Here is a 6,824-nt window from a genome sequence, read left to right on the forward strand (position 1 = left end):
AAAACTTCACGGCTGAGAGGCTATGCGATGTTGTTTCAGTGCTTACAAAATACAAGCATACGAAATAAAACTTCAGGGGTGAGAGGCTATGTGATGTTGTTTCAGTGCTCACAAAATACAATCATATTTACAAAGAACTTGACAGTATCGGCCCTCTTATCAATATGACGTTGCACTTGCTTTGGCCTGGATGCTTGTGCTGATTCGGATTGCAGGGATGTCATAAGGCCATTGTACAATCTCCTGAGACAAGCTGGCCCTCAACTGTTGTAACTGGTCGTTGATATCCTGCATAATAGCAACGGTATGGAGATGATGTCTGAACTGGTCCCACACATGTTCTATCGGCGACAAATCTGGGAAACTTGCTGGTCACGGCAGTACCTTATCAGCACGCAGAAAGTTCACAGAGAAAGGTGTCATACGTTCCCGAGCATTGTCCTGCTGGAAAATGGCACCACGATACAGTGTTATGAGAGGTAACACACGAGGATGCAGCATATCCCTGACGTGCAGTGGTGCCGCCAATCACTACCAGACGTGACTTGAATTCATACCCAATGACTACCCACACTGTGGCTGATGAACCTCTGCTAAATGTTGGAAGAATGAGACCTCTCTCCCGGTCGGCACCATACATACAGACGGTGTTCATCCGGAGTGATGCAGTACCGTGATTCATCTCACAACTCAGAGCGACGCCTTTCATCTGCAGTCATTGCTTCCCAGTCCCGCCACCTCTCCAAAGAAAGCCGTGACACTGCTGTGTTAACAGCAACCTAAGCCTCGGATGGTAATTCCCTACACCGGCTGCTGTCAGTCTCCAAATAATGATGGAGAGTGATACAGAATGTTGCAACGACTCCATTACTTCCTTTCATATGGCAAGTGCGGACGTGACGGGGTTACGATGTTTTTGGTTCCCAACACAGCGGTCATCCCTTGCGGTGGTCAGACGTGGTTGACCGGGCCATTGTCACATGCGAATGCTACATAGATCTGACTATTGCACGATTCGAACAACAGGTGTAATGAAGACCCACTATGAATCTCTTATCATACTCTGTCAAGTATCGATAACGCTGTCTCGCACGAGCGCTTGGCATCTCACAGTCCTTCAGAGTGATCACTCAACAATTGACACTATTCATGCCTCTTGTGTACCACACCAAACCTGACGGCACTACACACGAACAACTGTAATGCACACTGCTGGTTGTTCTACCACTCAAAAAAGTACTGTAACATTAATTGTTTACGTACCAGGCGATGGTGTGTACATGTACGAAGCTTCACTGACGTCCGCCGCATTTCTTAATGATTCTTTTTTTTTCTCAGGTAGTGTATATTTTAATCATTTACAAAAAAAACTAAAATTCTTCTTCTTTAAAGATTCTGCACCATATTTTGTTCTTTAAAATTGTCTGAATGAAGAGAGGAATACTAGTCCGCAGCGAGGGACAAGGGAGTGAAGTAACTGTAAAGAAGAAAAATCGGCCTCGTCCACCATGACATTGCGCAAATTTCCAATGGCTGTAGGTGGAGAGCCGTTTTAATAAAGTTCCTATAACTCAAGACTTTCTGTGAGAAAATGAGACAGAGGACACTATTAACAGTGATTATTTCCGTTTGACACTGTTAGGACAAATATTTAACTAAGTGCAGCTACAGCTACGAAGACACATTCAGTACGTTGTTCGGACGGCCTGGCGGTGAAAACGGTCTGGCAGATTTCGCAGGCTGGAATTTTAGAGGTATTCTGTGACAAAGCAACTCTACTCCATGGATGCTTCGTTACAGTTCTTGCAAATTCCTCAGTGTGATTGTGAGTGGATGCAGAGTTAACACCCTTAACGACCACATTTTGGCTGGCCACCGACGCAATCTCCAGCTTTCAGGTAAGCTATTGAGCTCGTAAGTAAACAAAGATTGGAATTATCATACTGGACGAACAAAGGTACAGAGTCATGCCCTATATCTTAATGCCATACCACATTATTACAAAGAGTTTATCACGGCTTTGTCACATTGCCTCCACACTTAAAACAGTCATTTCCCCTAAATCTAAAGTAAGACTTCTTTTTCCAGACTCCAAGGCCAAAGATTAAGCTGCGACTTGGGTTTCTGGTAACCTTTCTGTAGTAGTAACTGTAGAGACAGTAACAGTCAATGACCTGTGTGTATCGATTCTTCCCTTGAAGGCAACTGTAATGTCTTTCCCCGAAAATCCGCACTTCGGGCCTTCCGTAGTTTTATAATGATCTCTCAGTTCAATTATACTCTGACTGTGTACCCTACATATCAACAGAACCCTTCATCGTGTTCCTCGGACATTTTCATGATTGTTTTTTATCATCTATGTTCATATTAGTTTCAAATGGCTCTGAGCACTATGGGACTTAACATCTGTGGTCATCAGTCCCCTAGAACTTAGAACTACTTAAACCTAACTAACCTAAGGACATCACACACATCCATGCCCGAGGCAGGATTCGAACCTGCGACCGTAGCAGTCGCGCGGTTCCGGACTGAGCGCCTTAACCGCGAGACCACCGCGGCCGGCGTTCATATTAGGGTCCTACAGTAACAATATTTATAGTACAAATATGGTCCTTCTTACACAATTATTTGATTTCTAACCCTTATGCATGCTGTGTCCGACATACCAGAAGAAGATAACGGCATTCTCAGAGAATTTCAGATATCGAAGCTCGTCGATATCGCAGGAGTGAAGCTTTCTGCACTTGCACACATCTGGCCATTAAAACTGGAATACCAGCAAACGTTAAATAGGCATTGTTGTAAACCGAGAATTCTTGTCTGCTGTCGGACATGAAATGGCGAGAAGATGATTTATGAGACTACCCCACTCTGGGCGCCAATAATTAAGTGACATCAATTATTAAATGAAACCAGACACGAAATGTTATAACATTAAGGTGTTGATATATGAAACTAACAGACTACTTGATGATTAAAACATGAAATAAATGCTTTTATTTCAGTGCTGTTTGCACAAACCAAAACAAAATTGTAAATGCCAGCGCCGCTTTGATTGGACGTCGACACGACTAAGTTATTAAGGGGATGACGAGGGGACGTATCGTCTCGCCATTATTCGCGATCATTCGCCCTGAACTGCTGTAGACGGGAGGCGCTGTGTCGGTACGACGCATCGCCTCGGAGCTGTGCGGCGGGAGCCGGCTGCCCTCATCAGCAATTGTGACTGTGCGGCGATGTCCTAGTAGGATCTCCGTGTTGTCTGCCTGTTGTCGACTGCGAGACCGAAGCTGTGATATCATGGTGTCGAAAGGGGATATCAGCGGTGAATGGAAGAGCCCTCATTTCCTCTCGCTTCCGCACCGTCTCGCCGCCCCCCTCCCCTCCCCCCTCCCCCCATTTCACTTCTCATCCAGCCATCAGCTCAACTCCTCTTCCAACCTGTCTTCCTTTCGGTGTTGTCATTGGCGGACAAAATTTTCAATGCAGCCCAATGACAGATCGCCATTTCACAGCCACGTCTCTCCGTGTAGTGTGGAAATTTCGCCGGCCGCTGTGGCCGAGTGGTTCTAGGCGCTTTAGTCTGGAACCGCGCGACCGCTACGGTTGGAGGATCCAATCCTGCCTCCGACATGGATGTGTGTGATGTCCTTAGGTTAGTTAGGTTTAAGTAGTTTTAAGTTCTAGGGGACTGATGGCCTCAGATGTTAAGTCCCATAGTGGTCAGAGCCATTTGAACCTTTTTTTTATTGTGGAAATTTCCTATCTGGCATGAGGTGGTGTGTATCTTGAGAATCGGCATCTTTCTCACGATTTCACGTACTTACGATGTTTTCCTGCAGTCAGAAGCTGTTGTGAGAGCAGCTGCACAAAGCTTCTTTGTAACTGTTCTCTCTGTGTGAGGCCTGGACAGACTCACGTTTGGACTTCGTCCCAAAGCCCTTTGACGCCAGTGATTTATGAGGTACGTCCTTATTGTCGAGAAAAACATCTCAAGAACCCTGACTTCTTTCACACGCGTCCCTGCGCAAATCCTCCCCGTTTTGTGTATGCTCCTCCCTGTGTCCGACGGGTGCTGGAACTGTCGCCACATTTCTGCTTTCCAAAGGAGGTAAAATGACTGCCGCCAGGCCAGAAGAACTCGTACATTCCCGATGAATGATAAACTGCTGTCTCGACAGGGTACGAGGCGTAACACGATCTTCCCACAGTAAACCAACATTCAGATTCAGTTTATGAATGGGAAACCCGCTCCATAGTCTTTACATATATACAGATTATAAATGGCATTTCCCCTGCCTGCTTGTGTGGCTGTGATATCATGGTGTCGGAAGGGAATGTCAGCGGTGAATGGAAGAGCCCTCATTTCCTCTCGCTTCCGTGGCGTCTCGCCTCCCTCTTCCCCCCCTCCCCACCCCTCCACCGCCCCCCGGGATTTCGCTCCACATCCAGCCATCAGCTCAACTCCTTTTCCAAACATTCCCGATGTTCCGTCCTAATGGCTGCAGGTGTCCATCAGTCCTCAGCACGCTTCTCGTTGTCAGCCAGGTCCCCCCTTCTTGAGTGAGGCGAGGGCGTGAGCCCAGCTTCCCGCTTTGTGCTTGCAGAATAGCTGCAGTGTCCTCTCTTCGGGCGCTCGCCGCAGGGTATCCAGCTCCCTCCTCCTCCGCGGCCACTGGCGCTGCGAGCTGGCGAAAGTGGCAGCAGCCGGAGGCATCACAGCATTAACTGTACAACACGCATGTATAGAAATGGTTAGTATTTCAGCGCAGCCACGCAAGCAGGCAGGAGAAATGCTATTTATAATCTGCATATATGTAAAGACAATGGAAGGAATTTCCCATTCATAAACTGAATCTCAATGTTGCTTCACCGTGGGAAGATAGTGTAATGCCTCGTGGCCTGTCGTGGCAGCACTTTATCGTTCAGCGATACTGTTGTCGCCATGGTCAGGATCCCATGATTGTCATGCAATGGGTTCACGACAGCCCTAGACCAGCTTCTCTCATCCTTTCAATACTCGCAACCCGATTTCCATTACGTATGTACGAGGGCTATTCGGAAAGTAAGGTCCGATAGGTCGCCAAATGGAAACGACACTGAAAATCTGATGACATTTTGAACAGATGTGTCGTGCAGTGTCTCTAGTACGCCTTTCTATCGAGTTATGTCGCTCTGTTGGGTTCTGAGCACACAATGAGCACGTAAATATGCCTAGAACAATACTATCTCCCACTAAGTACGGGTGCGTGCTGAGAGAGTTCGCTGATTTCATGCTACCTGACCTAACGTAATTGTCATGCAGTTCATTTTTCAGGACGCCCCTGCAGCGTTTTTGATAGGAAGTGTTTGATCACCCACCATACAGCCTGGACTTGGCTCTCTGCGATATTCGTCTATGCTCACATGAACTGCTGGCCATGAAGACAAGCTTTTGGCAGAAACAACGAAATGCAGACCAATGTAGGGAAGTGGTGGAAAGCACAGGCGGCTGCAGTACGAGGGCATTGAAAAGTTAGTAGAACGCTACGACAAATGCCTAAGTCAGAGAGTCGTCTAAGGAGAGAATTAGTTGGAAAGTGTACCAAACTGTTGCAGATAGAACACTTTTCATTTTCACTGTGGTTTCCATATAGCGGCCGTCGGACCTTTCTTTCTGAATAGGCCCCGTCGAAGACCGTGAATACAGTTCTCTTACTGATGTTCACCACAAATACAGTCGTTAAAGTCTTCATTTCTCGTCATAAGTCTCTCGTCATAAGTCTCTCGTCATTACATCATATGAAGAGAGGGCTTGGAGGCTATACGACTAAGAGGAAGGATCGCTTTCAGCCCTTTGGCTGTATATTAATACAAGTAGACCCTCCACTAATAGATTCATTAAGGTAATTCTGGTGTAAACCAGGAATGTGTTTTGTGTACCTTGTTATTTATTTTATTTATTAAAGACCTTGTGAATAATATTAATAATAACAACAGTCTTTTCGCAGAAGATGCAGTTATCTTACAGTCTGGAAGAAACTTCTCGTACATTCAGTCAGATCTCCATAATATTTCAAAGTGATACAAAAATTGAAAACTTGCTTTAAACTTGAGAAATGTAAAATTGAGCACTTCACAAAACGAAAAAACTTAGTATCCTATAACTCTAATGTCATTGAGTCACAACTGGAATGGGTAAACTCATACAAAAGTGTAACACTTAGTAGGGACGTGAAATGGAACAATTAAACAACCTCAGTCGTGAATAAAACAGGTAGCAGACTTAGATTAATTATACGAATACTGGGGAAATGCGATCAGTGTACAAAGGAGATTGCTTGCAAATCAAACGTGTGACCCAACCCAGAATACTGCTCAACTGTGTAGGACTGGCACGAGATAGAAGTGACAGGGGATGTTGCACGTATACGAAGAAGGGCAGAATGAATGGTTACAGGCAGCCGTTGTGGCCGAGCGATTCTAGGCGCTTCAGTCCGGGACCACGCTGCTGCTACGATCGCAGGTTCGAATCCTGCCGTGGGCATGAGTTTGTGTGATGTCCTTAGTTTAGTTAGGTTTAAGTCTAGGGGAGTCCGCCCCCGTTAGCTGAGTGGTCAGCGTGACAGAATGTCAATCCTACGGGCCCGGGTTCGATTCCCGGCTGGGTCGGAGATTTTCTCTGCTAAGGGTCTGGGTGTTGTGTTGTCCTAATCATCATCATTTCATCCCCACTGACGCGCAGGTCGCCGAAGTGGCGTCAACTCGAAAGACCTGCACCAGGCGAATGGTCTACCCGACGGGGGGCCCTCGCCACACGCCATTACATTACAGTCCAGGGGATC

The sequence above is a fragment of the Schistocerca piceifrons genome, chromosome 1 (assembly GCF_021461385.2).
Source record: "Schistocerca piceifrons isolate TAMUIC-IGC-003096 chromosome 1, iqSchPice1.1, whole genome shotgun sequence".
NCBI lineage: Eukaryota > Metazoa > Arthropoda > Insecta > Orthoptera > Acrididae > Schistocerca > Schistocerca piceifrons.